Genomic DNA, 19,026 nt, shown 5'->3' on the forward strand with positions numbered 1-19,026 from the left:
TTTTGTATATTTTGTACATTCTGTATATTTTGTATATTTTGTATATTTTGTGTATGTTGTGTAATTTACACATTTAATGTCTTTTGCATTTATTACATATTTCGAGGTATCGCGTAACCCGTATACATCATTCAATGTGTACATATATTACAGTTAGACTGCGAATTTTCTGCACTGACAACAAAAATGACTAATTCGAAACAGTATCAAGATCGGCATCATTTAATAATGTCGACCTTCGTCCAACTGAAATGATTAACCCTTTGCACTCGAAGTCATTTTAACTATAAATCTGAATTCATTCTTCTGGCTTATGGTATTTCTATTTTATATGACAAAGCGCATTTTATGCATATCAAATTTAGTCTTGTGACTCATACAACAATTAGACTTTTACCAATTTTTTGTATCTAAGCTTTTACAATGTAAAAATTATCTTTGAATGTGATGTAACAATTTCAGTGGCGTCTCAGGGTCACCACTCGAGTGCAAAGGGTTAAACAAGGAATGGAACTTCTAAAAGTTTCACACTTGTTTCTCGCAACGGACCCAACAAATTTTTATCTTGCATAATGCAACGACGCGTATCCGTACAATTATACTTCGCGGTCCAATTATAATGTAATGTTATAATTTCATCCGTCGCATCCGGACGCTGTTCTATCGGACGTCGTTAAAGACTCGCGAAAATACGGCGAATTATTATAATAATTCTAATTTATTATAATATTCTTTTTCTTATAATATTAATTATATTAAAATATTCTTTTTCTTATAATATTTATTATATTATAATATTCTTTTTCTTATAATATTTATTATATTATAATATTCTTTTTCTTATAATATTTATTATATTATAATATTCTTGATTTATTATAATAATTATAATAACAAATTACGGCGCGAAACAGCAGAAAAAAACCGCGGGATACACGCGAATGCGAAAGCGATGATTTCCAAGATATGCCCTGAAGAGACCCAGCCGGATGGTAATGAAGCGTCGCTGCCTAAAAAAATCGCTTTATAGCTCGTAAATCGGCTAGGGATGGCCCTCGCCACCGCCGATACTCCCTTCGGTGAGAAACCTCTCGTTAAGGTGCGACCCTTCGGTGGCGTTGTTACGCGTCGTGGCTTTACGGGAAGCGGCCATCGAACCTCGTCTCGAAAATGATCGAACGCGAGAACACCGTGGCAACTAGCGAGGTGCTGGGACAAGCTTATTTCTGCGTGACTCGGGTAATGGGGGACGCGACGTCCAATCGGAGCGAGCATGGAACCGTCGGGCGAGGGTTAAAACAGGATCCAATATGGCGGCGGGTCGGTTGCTGGAGGAAATCGAGCGAACGAGAAAAATAAGCGACAAATTATTTGAAATACTGTACACTGTAACTATCGCCGGCCATTTTGTACAAACTGAAATGGGTAGCTTTAGAGAAAATAGAAAATATTACGTGAATAATCGATTAACCCCTTGTTGCATCATTTTGTTCAAACTGGAATGAGTAGCTTTAGAGAAAGTAGAAAATATTACGTGAATAATCGATTAACCCTCTGTTGCATCATTTTGTTCAAACTGGAATGAGTAGCTTTAAAAAAAGTAGAAAATATTACGTGAATAATCGATTAACCCTCTGTTGCATCATTTTGTTCAAACTGGAATGAGTAGCTTTAGAGAAAGTAGAAAATATTACGTGAATAATCGATTAACCCACTGTTGCATCATTTTGTTCAAACTGGGATGAGTAGCTTTAGAGAAAGTAGAAAATATTACGTGAATAATCGATTAACCCCTTGTTGCATCATTTTGTTCAAACTGGAATGAGTAGCTTTAGAGAAAGTAGAAAATATTACGTGAATAATCGATTAACCCCTTGTTGCATCATTTTGTTCAAACTGAAATGAGTAGCTTTAGAGAAAATAGAAAATATTGAATATATAATTAATTAACACCTTGTTGCATCATTTTATTCATAGTTACGAGTAACATAATCTGAATGACGCGATACGAATGTAGTTTATATAGTTATAAATAATTTGTGCAAAGTAAAATGTTTCTATGTCAATTGTGAAAAACAGGGATTAGATAGAAATGTAATTTGTTTGTTGAATAAGATTAATACGTCGAAAATAAAGTAACAGTAAGTTAGATAAAAATGTAATTTGTTTGTTGAATAATGTTAGTACGTCGAAAATAAAATAATAGTAAATTAGATAAGTATGTATTTCTTCGGTTAACAATGTTAATATATCAAAAATAAAGTAACAGTAAGTCAGATAAAAATGTAATTTGTTTGTTAAATAACGTTAATACGTCAAAATAAAATAACAGTAAATTATATAAATATGTACTTCTTCGTTTAACAATGTTAATATATCAAAAATAAAATAACAGTAAGTCAGATAAAAATGTAATTTGTTTGTTGAATAATGTTAGTACGTCAAAAATAAAATAACAGCAAATTAGATAAATATGTACTTCTTCGTTTAACAATGTTAATATATCAAAAATAAAATAACAGTAAGTCAGATAAAAATGTAATTTGTTTGTTGAATAATGTTAGTACGTCAAAAATAAAATAACAGTAAATTAGATAAATACGTATTTCTTCGTTTAACAATGTGAATATATGAAAAATAAAATAACAGTAAGTTAGATAAAAATATAATTTGTTTGTTAAATAACGTTAATACGTCAAAATAAAATAACAGTAAATTATATAAATATGTACTTCTTCGTTTAATAATGTTAATAGGTCAAAAATAAAATAACAATATCATTAATTCCTCTACAGTATATAATATTATAATAAATTATTGTTATTATTATTATAATAAATAAATAAATCTAATATTATAAAGCTATTATAAACATTTCCTCCGAAATTATTAATATAATTTATAACTCAGCACTTATACGAATTACGTCGCAATATAACCTGTACGGAGATCTGAATTACGAAATTACAATGCAATCTAATTGAATTACTTCGCAATTAGAATTCCTCGAATAATTCTGTTGTAATTTTGCGCGACTCTGGTACAGCGTCGAACGTGCCTATTGAAATACAGATTTTTGACATTTGAATTTCAGAGGATGGTCAGTGCCGGAGCCTGGGCCCGACGGAGGTACAGACCAGGGGGGGACAGAGAGAAGAGAAAGGTGGCCGCGGGGTGGGGGCATGCTCATTCAGCGACGACGCTGCCGTGTAAAGGCCATAAAGAATGGCAATAGGGTAGGAAAAGAGACGGCTGGCGCCAACCACCGCTACTTTGAATGTTGCTTTTATGGCGCATACCGCACCGGTCCAGCTGCGCGGACACGTTAATTGGTATACGCGCGGTACGGGCCAATAACAAGAGAGGCTCGGGGGATACGTACTCGACGATGTTGCTTCACCTCTCCGCTGACCCGTCGTCCCCGCCGTTTAACCCTGAATCCGCAGGCGCGGAGGCCTCAAAGGTCTCCTTACCCCTTCTTACATTATAGTTCAAATTAAAAGAACCCAATTTTCCCTACGTTCCCCGCGCTTTGAAAACCGGCGGAATAGCGAAATATTAGCGATTCGTTGAACCTCGTTAGCTTGCCGGGTAGATCCTCGGTGCTGTTTTATCCACTTTTAACCACGACCATCGACTTTCGAATATAACGCACATTGTATTTACGTTAAACTTATCGAGCATTGAACGCGACTGGAGTGTTGTTGTTTTGCAGGGATGGCAAGATTGTTATTTTTGTTATTTTTTGTATTAGAAGATATTAATGGGTTAAATTTTATGTTTGCGTATACTTGGAATATTTTTATGTTGGTGTGTGCTTGGGCTGTTTTTATATTAGTGTTTGCTTGGGATATTTTTATATTAGTGTGTACTTGGGCTATTTTTATGTCAGTGTGTACTTGGACTAGTTTTATATTACAGTGTACACTTGGATTATTTTTATATCAATGCATAGTTGGACTATTTTTATGTCAATGTATAGTTGGACTATTGTTATATCACTGAAGAGTTGGACTATTTTTATAGTTGCATGAACTTGGACTATTTTTATATTAACGTATATTTGGACTATTTTTATATTAGTGTGCACTTAGCCTACTTTTACATTACAGTGTACACTTGGACTATTTTTATATTAATATATATTTGGACTATTTTTATATTAATATAAACTTAGACTATTTTTATATCAATGTATAGTTGGACTATTGTTATATCACTGTATAGTTGGACTATTTTTATATCAATCTACAGTTGGACTATTTTTTATTAATATACAGTTGGACTATTTTTATAGTAATATATACTTGGACTATTTGTATATTAATATACAGTTGGACTATTTTTATAGTAATATATACTTGGACTATTTTTATATTAATATACAGTTGGACTATTTTTATAGTAATATATACTTGGACTATTTGTATATTAATATACAGTTGGACTATTTTTATAGTAATATATACTTGAACTATTTTTATATTAATATACAGTTGGACTATTTTTATAGTAATATACAGTTGGACTATTTTTATAGTAATATATACTTGGACTATTTGTATATTAATATACAGTTGGACTATTTTTATAGTAATATATACTTGGACTATTTGTATATTAATATACAGTTGGACTATTTTTATATTAATATACAGTTGGACTATTTTTATAGTAATATATACTTGGACTATTTTTATATTAATATATATTGGGACTATTATATTAATATATACTTAGACTATTTTTATATCAACGTATATTTGGATTATTGTTATATCACTGTATAGTTGGACTATTTTTATATTAATGTACATTTTGACTATTTTTATATTAACATATACTTCGACAATTTTTATATTAATATATATACTTGGATTTAGATATTGAAAATTAGACCGAATCGCAGCACAACATACGTTCCCTCGCCGTTAAAAGAATCCCAAATTTTCTATCGTACAAATCGACAAAGTATTCTTCAATGGCCACACCATTGTCCAGAAAATGAACTTATCCTTCGCGAGTCGCTGAAGCTAAATAGAACGAATCCCAACATGACTTATGTTCTCGTTACGCCGTAGCCGTCGAAGAAACGTTATCGCATTCATGTTTCCGTCTCGAATGGCCGCGTTCCGCCAGGCGTCGCCCTTTTGTGCACGGGGATAGCAAGAAGATTCATTTCTCATTTTAATGCGAAGCCGAAGGATGCGATGAACTTTTCTCGTTGAATGGCTTACGAAAGATCCTGTGCACAAAGAAAAGGATTCTAATCTCGCGGCATTCTAATTGAGACCGGGGCTGATGCAACTCGTATCGCGAAGATGGACATTCTATTCTAATTCTGGGATTATAAATGATTCCCCGATATGATTTATGAATAATTCGGCGGCTAATAGAATTCAACGGACGGATTCTAGGACACGCGCGATACATAACATAACACGAATGACGAATATAGATGACCGTCTGGGCCTTCGGCTCCGTGATCCATCGATCGAAATTGCCGGGGATCTCTCGTGTGTACACAGCAATCGCAAAAGCCATATGGTACGCGGCGCCTCGTTTCTTTATCGCCCACGCGTTTCGGGCCGGGACGGGATCCCGAAAACGATGCACTTTTCGATCAGTTGCGTCATCTTCGACGCGCACCCAGCGGCACCCAGCGTCCGTCTATATTCGTGATCGTTGTCGGCGAACGTACGGTCAGGAGTTATGGCGTTTCTAGTGTCGTTAGTTCGAAATAGATATTCTTCAAATCTATTCGAATCCGATCGACGCGAGAATACATCGGGCTGAAAGCTCGATCGAATTACCGTTTCAATAAACAAAGGAACGTTGCGGGAATGTTCTTTGTTTCTTCGTTGTGTTCGTCGACGTCGCAGATTATCGACGACTTTGTTCTGCGTTTAAATTAAGATTTATTAAGGGTTATTGTTTAAATGGGTTTTCTGTGGCGGACGTTGTTGAGGAATTGAATTATTGCCGGTAGGTATTATTTTATTTATAATACTTTACATCTTTAAATTAATTCTTTAGGTGAGAAGCAAGATATTGTGGAAAACAAAACTTGATAATACGGAATGTATATGTATATTATATATATATATTCCTTATTATCATGTTTTATTTTCCACAATATTTTGCTTCTCACTTAAAGGATTACTTTAGCATATATATTTAATAATTTATATTAATTTTATAGTTATTTAAAGAGAAATTGTCTGTAAGTCATGTGAAATATAAAAATATAATTATATATATAATTCCTCTAATTGTTGAAATAAAAGTTACATAATAATATATAGATTTTTGACTAATAATATAATTTAATATTAAGATAATAATTGTAAAAATAATTAATAGCATTATATAATTTAATGGTATAAAGATTTTTTTAATAATAAGAAAAATTAATATGTTCATTAAAATTAATATAATAATTTTTATAAATATTTAATTATTTGAAATTATCATAATGTATGTAATTTATGTGGGTGATGCGATTTGCACAGTTTAGGTGAACATTAAGTTCTGGCAAATAGTTGCAATTTTAATCAGAGGATTAAAAGAATTTAATGATTATAACATGATGATACTAATTATTCGAGTTAACGATAATAATTATTTTTAATCTGTTATAATTATTAGCCTACCGATGTAAATTTTGCTAATAAACATTGTCACAGGTAGACTGCGGATTTCATGCATTTATGACAAAAATTAATAGAATATCGTTGCATTATTATTATAGTCATATTCAAGCTATCAACCCTTTGCACTCGAAGCTATTTTAATTATATTTCAAACAAATTTTCCGATCTACAGTGTTTCTGTTTTATATGATTTATTATAATTTATGCATACGAAAGCGTATTGGCGAGTACAAAACTTGCAATTTTAAGAGTCTTTTAGATATAAACGAGTACTACGATACTATATATAATAATAGTCTTTTAGACTATTATATATATATATCTTTTAGACTTTTAATGGTCTTTTAGATATAAACGAGTACACTATATATAATACGATACTATTACAATTATTTTGAAAAATAGTGTAGCAATTTTTAGCGGCGCTTTAGAGTCGCCACTCGAGTGCAAAGGGTTAAAGGATGAACGATATTTTCAGCGTATTTCTACATAATTAACTCGGACAAATTTTATCTTCCATAAAAGTCGTATCTAATTACACAGTATTCTATGTTTATGTACAATTAATTAAAAAAATTATAAAAAATATCTGAAAAATGATGAAAACAACGCGATTCGAACGTATTCAAACAAACCCACATTCTCGAGCCCCGTTGAACAATTTAATCCAAAGAATCGCGCGCCGTCGCCGACAAAAAATCGAGAAACCGTACGAAATATTCGTTGAAGCTTCGATCCGACTTAATTCGGTTCCGCGGGAGAAAGAAAAAAGACTTCGGAGTAAGCATCCGGCCGAGAGGATACGAAAAAACGGTATTTCGACGGTGGCCACGTTGCATCTATCGACCCGGTTCGAGTATTTTTTTCCAATAAGAATTAGCCTTTTGCGTTCCACGAATAACAGGCGAATGCAAATAGCCGGGGCGCCGTCGCCGTCGCCGTCGTCGTCGTCGTCGCCGAAGTTTTTCTGGAAAGGTTAGGGGCGTAGATTCGTGATTTTACGAGAAGTAGACGCGACTAGAAAGAGCTCGCGCGGCGGCCGTTTAATGACGCTCACGGGGGAATCGACACTTTACACGGTGCGTTTGACCGAAGGACGGTCGTTATTCAGGATTAAAAAGATGTTCGCGAAAACCGCGCCAAAAATCACCGTGCACGCCTAACGAGCCGAGCCGCCTTTCACACGCTTCCCTCACCGGGACGCCACCTTTCCCTCCGCAGCCTCAAATTCTTTTATTTCCCTCTTATTTATAGCCGGCATTACCCGCCATTATTACCTACGTACAAGGAGACCCGGCTAGACGCTGAATCGGTTTTGCTGTAAACAGTCGAGGAAGCTGTAAATCGCGCGGCAATCTCCGGAATTCTTCGAGGGAACGCATCTTTTTTTCGCACGTTTCGTACAGGATCAACCCCTGACGGAAATAGATGTTACAGTAATTTTTTCCTGGTTTTCCTTCAGCTTGTGTTTTTGTGTATTATTATATATTCTATTTGTATACATATTTTTATATATTGCTATTTTTATTTATAGATAAATTTTTATATTTGTACGGTATAATATGTATTATTATATGTATATTATATTTGTATACATATTTTTATATATTGTTATTTTTATTTATAGATAAATTTTTATATTTATATAACATAATATGTATTATTATATATTATATTTGTATACATATTTTTATATATTGTTATTTTCATTTATAGATAAATTTTTATATTTATATAACATAATATGTATGTATATTAATATAATATAATATGTATTATTATGTATTATATTTGTATACGTATTTTTATATATTGTTATCTTTATTTATAGATAAATTTTTATATTTATACAATATAATATGTATTTATATTAATAAAATATGTATTATTATATATTATATTTGTATACATATTTTTATATATTGTTATTTTTATTTATAGATAAATTTTTATATTTGTATAACATAATATGTGTTTATATTAATATAATATAATATATATTATTATATATTATATTTGTATACATATTTTTATATATTACTATCTATATTTATAGATAAATTTGTATATTTATATAATATAATGATTATATAATATATAATATTTCTTAAGAATGTATTTATCTTCGAATATATTTAAAACAAATATTTACTTCTTAATAAAAATTCATCCGTACGTTTTCGTCGAAATCGTCGAGGTCTATAATGTTATACAGGTTGCCCCAAAAATGTCTCGCAATCCAGGAAAGGGATGATTCCTGAGGTCATTTGAAGTAATTGTTTCCTTTACAAAAATTTTCTCCGAGGTATCGTTAACGAGTTATTAACGAAACAACAGTGACCGATGAGGGGCGAGATCAGCTGGCGCGTAACGGCCGAGCCAATGAGCGGAACTGCCGCCTCGCGGCAGCCGAGCTCGCCTCTCATTGGTCAGTGTTTTGTCTTAATAACTCGAAAACGAAGCCGCGGATTGCATTTTCGCCGAGGAAAAAGTTACTTCAAATGACCTCGGGAATCACCCCTTTCCTGGAAAGGCATTTTTGAGACACCTTGTGTACTTTATAGTTATATAGTTTTAGCTATTATTTAGTTATCAGTATATCTTCGAAGTTCCCTGCCAGATCTTACGCTTTTCGATTTTTGATAATTTAGATTTTCGATGATTTTTTTATCATAAATCTTGCTCCAATAATTGATGAAAATTATTGCAACTATCAAAGGATTGATAGCTCGACGAAGTACAGCCTTTGCACCGTTCGGCCAGAAATATTACTGTTTTAAAATTTGAATTAAAACGCCAGCGTTGAACAGTTACAAAACGAATACAGTAATGTCTCCCTTACTGACGCTCAGATTGTCCCCAAAAATGGACAATTTCGGAAGAGGCGGTACGATCGTTCCAGTCTCGCAGCTCGTTTGTATAGTTACCAATTGCCAATAAATATAAAAACGATCCAAAATGCTCGAATAATCGTATCTTCTCTTCCCAAATTGTCCATCTTTGTGCGTCAGTAAGGGAGACATTACTGTGCCCACAAAAGCGGACAATTTAGAAAGAGAAGATAGTTGCGATTCATTGTTACAGTTACGGATTGACGACAACCATAAAAAAAACGAGCTGTGATCCTCGAATAATCGTATCCTCCTCTTCCCAAATTATCCTTTTTTGTAGACAATCCGAGCGTCAATTAGGGAGACATTGCTGTACCGACTCGCGTTACGCTCGTATTCCGAATTTCTCGCCGGGACTAACGTTTCACTTTCTCCGTTTAAAAGACGACCCGACGAATCCGTCGTCCGGCGAACTTCTCTCGTTAACCGTCTCCCGGGCTGTCTCACAATGGCCCGTGAATAATGGCCGGTGGCACGGCGCGGCGGTTTGATCCGCGCGGGAATCGTTGCATTAGGAGCGCGAAGGCGCGCGCGGAGGCTCTCGCGCGAGCAAGAAACTCTGCGCGTAAAATTTGCGAACGTGTAGAAAGCCACGGGGCCGTTTGTCATTCTAATTTCCGCGCGGACTCGCGATTCCCACGGGCGGGAAATTAACGGCGATTCAAGCGACAACTCGTGTCCCGTCGGCACCAGACTTAACCATGAATGATCGCAATCAAGCGGACAGCGCCGGCGAAAAGGCCGCGCGCGGCAGTCGCTCTTTTAAGCGACGATACAGCATAATTCCCGGGGACGCGGTGTGTTAACCCTTTCACGGGTTAGCGAGAGCGAGAGAGGCCCGCCGCTGAACGACCGACCGGACGGGGCCTCCTCTTATCGTCCGCCATTGACATCGCCGTGTGCCCGATACGGAGAACGCGGCGCGTCCGTCGATTTTCCTCGTAAATCAATCCCGGATAGGAGCCGAGCGTTTTCGATAATAATTGTAACGGATGGAGATGCTGTGTTTTTTATAAATTAGAAGAACTGTTTTTATAGATAGTTAGTATAGATTTATATTTACAGAAGAAAATATAGATAGAAGAGTGTTTTTATAGAAGCGTATAGATTTATATTTATAGAAGTATATAAATAAAGAAGAAGCGTTTTTATAAATTGCGGACAAGACGCGACAACATTGCTTCAATTTTGTCAACATCACTGTCTGCTATTTTATTTTATTTATTTTATTTTATTAGAAGAACTGATTTCATAGATAGTTAGTATAGATTTATATTTACAGAAGAAAATATAGATAGAAGAATGTTTTTATAGAAGCGTATAGATTTATATTTATAGAAGTATATAAATAGAAGAAGTGTTTTTATAAATTGCGGACAAGGCGTGACAATATTGCTTCAATTTTGTCAACATCATGGTCTGCTATTTTATTTTATTTATTTTATTTTATTAGAAGAACTGTTTTTATAGAAATGTATAGATTTTTATATTTATCGAAGAAAATATAAATAGAAGAAGCGTTTTTATAGAAGCGTATAGATTTATATTTATAGAAGTATATAAATAGAAGAAGTGTTTTTATAAATTGCGGACAAGGCGTGACAATATTGCTTCAATTTTTTCAACGTCGTTGTCTGCTATTTTGTATTATTTATTTTATTTTATTAGAAGAACTGTTTTTATAGAAATGTATAGATTTTTATATTTTTGCAGAAGAAAATATAAATAGAAGAGTGTTTTTATAGAAGCGTATAGATTTATATTTATAGAAGTATATAAATAAAGAAGAAGTGTTTTTATAAATTGCGGACAAGGCGTGACAATATTGCTTCAATTTTTTCAACATCATTGTCTGCTATTTTGTTTTATTTATTTTATTTTATTAGAAAAACTGTTTTTATAGAAATGTATATATTTTTATATTTGCAGAAGAAAATATAAATAGAAGGGTGTTTTTATAGAAGCGTATAGATTTATATTTATAGTAGTATATAAATAAAGAAGAAGCGATTTTATAAATTGTGGACAAGACGCGACAATATTTCTTCAATGTTTTTAACATCATAGTTTGCTATTTTATTTAGCCATTTTTAATATAATAATATTTATTGCACCATCCATACATTTTACACGTTTTCGGGTTTATTATATTGTTCGATTCGCATTTATAAAATGTACATTAAATCGTCAGCTTCGTGCCGATTCCTTTAAACGATTCCAGCATTTCTCTTCCATCTTCTTTTTAGATATTTTAGCTTGTTAAATGGAACATTTTCAAAGCAAAAGCAGAGAAATAAAGTTTCAAATTAATCTCTTCTCGAATAGAATCGTACGTATATTTTTCTCTAACTAAAATACCCGAGAACGTAAATAATAACGTAAATAAAATATAATTAGATTAGATTATTATTATATATAATTATTAATATTATTATATAATAATGTATAATAATTATTATTGTATTATAAATTTATTATATATTATAATTATAATATATAATAATATATATTATAATTATAATTTATACATCATATAATTGTATAATAATTAAAAATATAATAAGATTATAACAACAATTCTTATGATTCTCCAAACGAGTTGGTGGAAGTAAAACATTCAGTTTTTTAACAAAAATGCAACTAATCTTTCATCTTTTATTTTAGAGATCGTTGAAAATACGAAGCATACGTCAACAAAAAAGAGAAAAAAACGATTTCATTAACTCCTTTATCCAAGGATACGAAGTAAAAATGTCGAATAAATGGCCAATAAAAGTAGCAAAAATGTCTAAACAAATGAAACACGCTGGTCGCTATCAGAATTCTCTGGAGACAGCGTCAAACGCAACGAAAGCAAGCATTCGCTTTGATCGGCCGTCTTTCGTGAACCGCGGCGCGGACGCCATTTTTAACGGGACGAGGCGCGGCGGGAAATTCAAAGGGGCCGTTTTAACAGCCGTTTCGCGTGCGACGGGAATGCCGCGTTCGGCCGTTCGGGACGATGAGGATCAATGTGACAGGCCAATCGACAGGTTCGCGGGTCATAGTTTGTTTTCGCGGGACGTGGAAGAGGGACGCGGGCCGGCGACATGGCGTCTTCACCTTCTGTCAGCGGGTGGGCCCCCAGTCGGCGCACGCGGAATTCTTTCCCGTCACGATATCGTCGCCGCACCGCGGCCCGAAGTTACGAACCTCGTTTATTTTCATGCGCGTCGTCGTCCAATTTTACGTTCAATGAAGAAATAACGTTCCTCTTGCGCGCGGCAACGTCGTCGTCGTCGTCGTCGCCGCCCTCGATTTGCCCGTTTTGCTTTGTCCGAGCGACCGATCGGTCTTTGAGATGTTCGCCGCGTGTCGCCGGTGCCCGCCGCAATAAACAATCATAAGGCTCGTGGATCGTTTAGGTCGATTGTACCACCGAGCAATTTAATTGTGTACAATAGACCGGCATACAATTTAGTATTGTTCATTCGTCTGCGACTAAGTTGTACGTACGTTATTATCTTAGTCGAACGACAACTTATTGTTCTTTATGTTTATTTGTACCCGTTGTGTGCAGATTAATGATCTGTTGCAATTCGAATTTGTGATAAAAATTCAGCGCGGTTGAATTGTTTCTTTTTTTATATTATCTTTTGATACAAATATTATTTTTTCATATTACGTTTTTGTACAATTTTTATAAATGTCTAATGCAATTTGTGTAAGTGTAAAAATGTCTAATGCAATTTTTATAACTGTGAAAATGTCTAATGCAATTTTTATAACTGTAAAAATGTCTAATGCGATATGTGTAACTATGTAAAAACGTTTACTACAATTTGTATAATTGTAAAATGGTCGAATGCAATTTATGTATCAAATTATATTAAATGTCTGATGCAGTTTCTACAACTATAAAAATGTCTAATGTAATTTGTACAACTATAAAAGTGTCTGATGCAGTTTCTACAACTATAAAAATGTCTGATGCAGTTTCTACAACTATAAAAATGTCTAATGCAATTTGTACAACTATAAAAATCTCCAATGTAATTTGTATAATTATAAAAATATTTAATGCAGTTTCTACAACTATAAAAATGTCTGATGCAGTTTCTACAACTATAAAAATGTCTAATGCAATTTGTACAATTATAAAAATCTCCAATGCAATTTGTATAGTTATAAAAATATTTAATGCAATTTGTACAACCATAAAAATGTCTAATGCAATTTGTACAACTATAAAAATGTCTAATGCAATTTGTACAACTATAAAAATCTCCAATGCAATTTGTATAATTATAAAAATATTTAATGCAATTTGTACAACCATAAAAATGTCTAATGCAATTTGTACAACTATAAAAATGTCTAATGCAATTTGTACAACTATAAAAATGTCTAATGCAATTTGTACAACTATGAAAATGTCTAATGCAATTTGTACAACTATGAAAATGTCTAATGCAATTTGTACAACCATAAAAATGTCTAATGCAATTTGTACAACTATAAAAATTTCCAATGCAATTTGTATGATTATAAAAATATCTTATGCAGTTTCTACAACTATAAAAATGTTTGATGCAGTTTCTACAACTATAAAAATGTCTAATGCAATTTGTATAACTATAAAAATCTCCAATGCAATTTGTATAATTATAAAAATATCTAATGCAATTTGTACAACTATAAAAATGTCTAGTGCAATGTGTAGAACTGCAAAAATGTTTAATGCAATTTATACAACTGTAAAAATATTTCATGTAGTTCATCGAACTGTAAATATAATTAAAAATCTTTTGTGTCAATAATTATTACTCTATTATTTATACATATATATATTATTTATTTATATTATTATATTATATGACTTATTTGTATTATTATATTGTATTATTTATTACATATTATTTTAGATATTACTCTACAATATTAAATTGTATTTTATCGCGTCCAAAACGTGTGAAACAATAAAATCAGTTCCGTTCAGATCTCGTTCTTGATCCGCTTTAGTTCGACAACAATTTTTCGTTGATACAGAGAAAATCGTGGAAATGGTAAATAATACAAAGGTCGAAGAACTGGTTGCGCGCAGAACGGCAATGAAACGATCGTATCTTTCAACGCGCGTTCCAATTGTCTGCCACGATAAATACCAACCGGGAGAGACTGTCCGTGTAACATATGTAACATACGCCCCGCCGTTCGCGGTGACGAATTTCTACGGTTGGCCTAATCAATTTCTGCGTATTTCCTGCGTATTGCAGCAGAGCTTACAACGTAACGCGTAATTGTGACATATTTATGAATGTAACGTAAATCAGCAACGTAAGCCATTGTTAGGCCGCGGATCTCGGCGCGTTTGCTCGCGGATTAATACAATTTCAGAAGACAAACATATAAATTAACAAGATCCAACAGCATTTTCATTATTTTCTACAATTATTAATATCTTCTGTTATCGCTGCAAGCTCTGAAATCACGCCAAAAACGCAAGGGTTACTTCGAAGCGCTGTAACTTCGCGACAAAAGATCGCAGCCGCGTTTCTTTTTTTTTGAATTAAAGGGGAAGCTTCGAACTACGTTCTACCGTAGGCGGCCTTCCCGCGAAAAATTTTATATAGTCCGTGCTTTACAAAGTTTACCGAGTTTTATAAACTGCGCTATTTTCGATGTGACAAACACGGCGTCGCATTTAAAGGGTTAGAGTGAGAAGGGCGCGTCAAACTTAAAATCCAGAAACACTGTATTAAAGTAGAGGCTTCGAGCTTTAATTCGAGAGAAAAGTCATCATCCTACGATGATTCTTCGCGGAGTTATCGTCGGTCAAAGTCGACCAACTTTTGTCCAGCGGAGCAGTGCATTTCGATGCGAGTTTTCGTGAAAAATGCAGCGAAACGGAAGAAAGGAGATTTTTTAAAAAACGCCCGAGTCCCCAAGAACTGTTCTATTGCAAAGTTACTTTAGAATGGCAATTCGTCGATCGTGATGATTCAAGGGAGCCGACATCGCGGCGCCGACGCGCCTCGGAACGAACGAAAAGAAGCGTCCGCCGCCGAATCCCGGCGAAACGTCCGCTCGCGTTTCGTTAAAAAATCAAATTATGAATCGCGGTCGTTTTGACGAACGGCGACGCGACGCAGAAGTGGCCGCGCGGCTACCGAAGGCTGGGCGGATTTTTTTGTCCCGCGGAATAAGTAACGGGTATATGTAAATCGTCGCCGTCGAAGCCGGCTAACTTTACGCGCGCGTTACATATTAAACGCGTCCATTCTGCGAGAATTTTTGCGGTCTCGATCGGAATCCGGTACAGTTACCGGGATTTTTAATAGGTTTCGAGCACCGCCGCCGATTACCCACGCTGATAAAACCGATCGCGAATTCCGGAAGACGTTGATCCGATCGCTTCATTTTCTGTTTTCAAACCCTGCGAACTGCTGCGGTTGCGAGCAAAACATGGATCATTCCGATCATTGTACGGAAAGAGGCGTGGATTTGTGGAAATTTCGATCGATTTCGTGTTTCACGATTTTTTTTTTCGACAGCTGTGCTGATTGGCGGACCGCGAATCTTACGAAGACGACAAAAATTATAGCAGAAGAGAGGTTGGTTTTTCGAATTATTTCTTACGAATTTATTTCATGTTCGCATTATAGCTATCGATGTCGCGTTTGGTACATATTATATGTACATTATATTATATATTATATTGTATATTCATATTTTAATTGATAATTATGTTTTAAATAATATTCATATTTTAAATCATAATCATATTTTAAATAATATTAATATTTTAAATCATAATCATATAATTGATTATCATTGTGATTATACTTAATTATAACTGATAATCTTATTTTAAATAATATTAATATTTTGAATCATCATCATATGTTAAATCATAATCATATAATTGATTATCATTGATTATACTTAATTATAACTGATAATCACATTTTAAATAATATTAATATTTTGAATCATCATCATATGTTGAATCATAATCATATTTTAAATAATATTAATATTTTAAATCATCATCATATGTTAAATCATAATCATATAATTGATTATTATTGATTATACTTAATTATAACTGATAATCATATTTTAAATAATATTAATATTTTGAATCATCGTCATATGTTAAATCATAATCATATTTTAAATAATCTTAATACTTTAAATCATAATCATCTAATTGATTATGATTGATTATACTTAATTATAACTGATAATCATATTTTAAATAATATTAATATTTTGAATCATCATCATATGTTAAATCATAATCATATAATTGATTATGATTGATTATACTTAATTATAACTGATAATCATATTTTAAATAATATTAATATTTTGAATCATCATCATATGTTAAATCATGATCATATTTTAAGTCATAATCATATTTTAATTGATATGATCATATTTTAAACAATAATCATATCTTAAATCATGATCGTATTTTAAATAAAAATCATATCCTAAATCATTGTTATATTTTAAATAATAATCTTATTTTTTAATTACATTACAAAGTCGCGTAAAAACCATGGCAGATCATAAAGTACTACTTAAAATATAAAGTGTAAAATACATTGTTTGCAACTCATTCAAATGATTCAACGAAGAAACAAATTTCTATCCGGCTCCTGTTTCGTCGCAGTCGGCTCAAATAATTTTTATTTTGCACACAAATTCGCAGGATATTTATCTAAAATAAAGATCCTATTTGTAAATTGCAACAACCAGTTGCAAGAAATACTGTAACAAGTTCCCTCAATCTATCTGTCATTCCAAGTAATAGCAAAATTAACAAAAAAACATGTTAAACATTGTCTAAAAAGCCAGCCCTTCAATCATCTAAAAAAAGAAAGAAAATTCAACTCATTTAGTCCAATTTTAAGAACATTACCGTAAATTCTCCCCAATTGTCCCTCAGCTTGCGAACAAAAACGGACAATCGTAGAGAATTTACTGTACTCGTAAACAGCGATTTTTACGTTAACAAGCTACGTGACAATTGGAGAGAATTTACACAGTTATTTCTCGTGTAAGTTAAATTCGAGCTAAATTGAATAAGAGAATGTCCGTGTATTTCACGTTCGCGGCGCAGACACCGCGTCGTCGAACGCTGGGAAACGATAAGAGATGACGGAAGAAGCCGACAGCAGTGGTCTCTCGATCCCGATCGAACAGAAACGACTCGCAAAGATCTCCTCCCACGCTTCCCCGCGACCTTCCAACCCTCCCCGCCCGGCGCGTTTCTCCTCGTCTATTCTGATTCTCTCCCTCTCTCTCTCTCCCTGGCGCGCGCGCGCGCGCGCGTTATGCCCGATCATTACGTATGCTAATATTTACATTTAGATTGCACGGCTTAATCGAAGTGACGCCATGCGGTAATATAGCCGGCGCCATGGCGCTAAACCGTGGCGCCCGACCTCCCGTCTCTCTCTCTTTATCACCGCCTATCTCTCTTTCGCCCTGACTGTGCCGACCGACAACCTTTTCCACTCCTCTTCCCGTCCCGTCTCCTCTCCCCGTTCTCCCTTCACGGGCTCGGCTCCCCCCCGTCCTCCCGCTGCCCCGCGGGATCGCTCGCAACACCCCTCTACCACCCTCTTTCTCACGCGCCGACGTTCCTTTATCATTCCACGGTTCTTTTCCCGCGCTTCCTTTTTTTCCCATGCCGAAACCCCGCCGGCTAATTCGGCCTCTCTCTCTCTCTCTCTCTCCTTCTCTCTTTCACACGGGTCGTTACACTGTATATTTGCGAACGCGACGATACGGGGGGTGCGGCGGCGGTGGTTCGGCGGAATCGGTACACACCGCGCGCAGTGGTCCGGGGAAGCGGTAATTTATGGGGAAAAAAACGGGGACCGTAACTCTCGTAAACGAAACGAGAAAATGTTGCGGCGTAGCCGTGAAATTTTTGCTTGACAATAATTGGGCCCGCAATTGTGCCACATTTTTGCGTGTAAAAATATATGGAAATATATGAAAATATAAAAGTATACGGAAATATATCAAGATGTATAAAAATATAGGAAAATATGTGAAAATCTAATAGTATATAAAAATATATAGAAATGTATAGAAATGTATATAAAGTATGTAAAAATATATAGAAATATATAGAGATATATAAAAATCTAAAAGTATATAACAATATATAAAAATATAAAAGGTATTGTACATCAAAATATGTATATAGAAATATATAGAAATATATACAAATATAAAAGTACATAAAAATGTATATAAAAATATATAGAAATATAAAAGGTATTGTACATCAAAATATATAGAAATATATAGAGATATATAAAAATCTAAAAGTATATAACAATATATAAAAATATAAAAGGTATTGTACATCAAAATATGTATATAGAAATATATAGAAATATATACAAATATAAAAGTACATAAAAATGTATATAAAAATATATAGAAATATAAAAGGTATTGTACATCGAAATATG

The 19,026-nt window shown here is 33.8% G+C and overlaps 1 protein-coding gene across 2 annotated transcripts in view; it reads right to left on the reverse strand.

Moving 5' to 3' along the window:
- sog (chordin short gastrulation) overlaps positions 1-19,026 on the reverse strand; it is a 227,717-nt gene that overhangs the window by 29,954 nt on the left and 178,737 nt on the right. The window lies entirely within an intron of this gene.

The sequence above is a fragment of the Megalopta genalis genome, chromosome 1, assembly GCF_051020955.1.
Source record: "Megalopta genalis isolate 19385.01 chromosome 1, iyMegGena1_principal, whole genome shotgun sequence".
In the NCBI taxonomy this organism is placed as follows: Eukaryota; Metazoa; Arthropoda; class Insecta; order Hymenoptera; family Halictidae; genus Megalopta; species Megalopta genalis.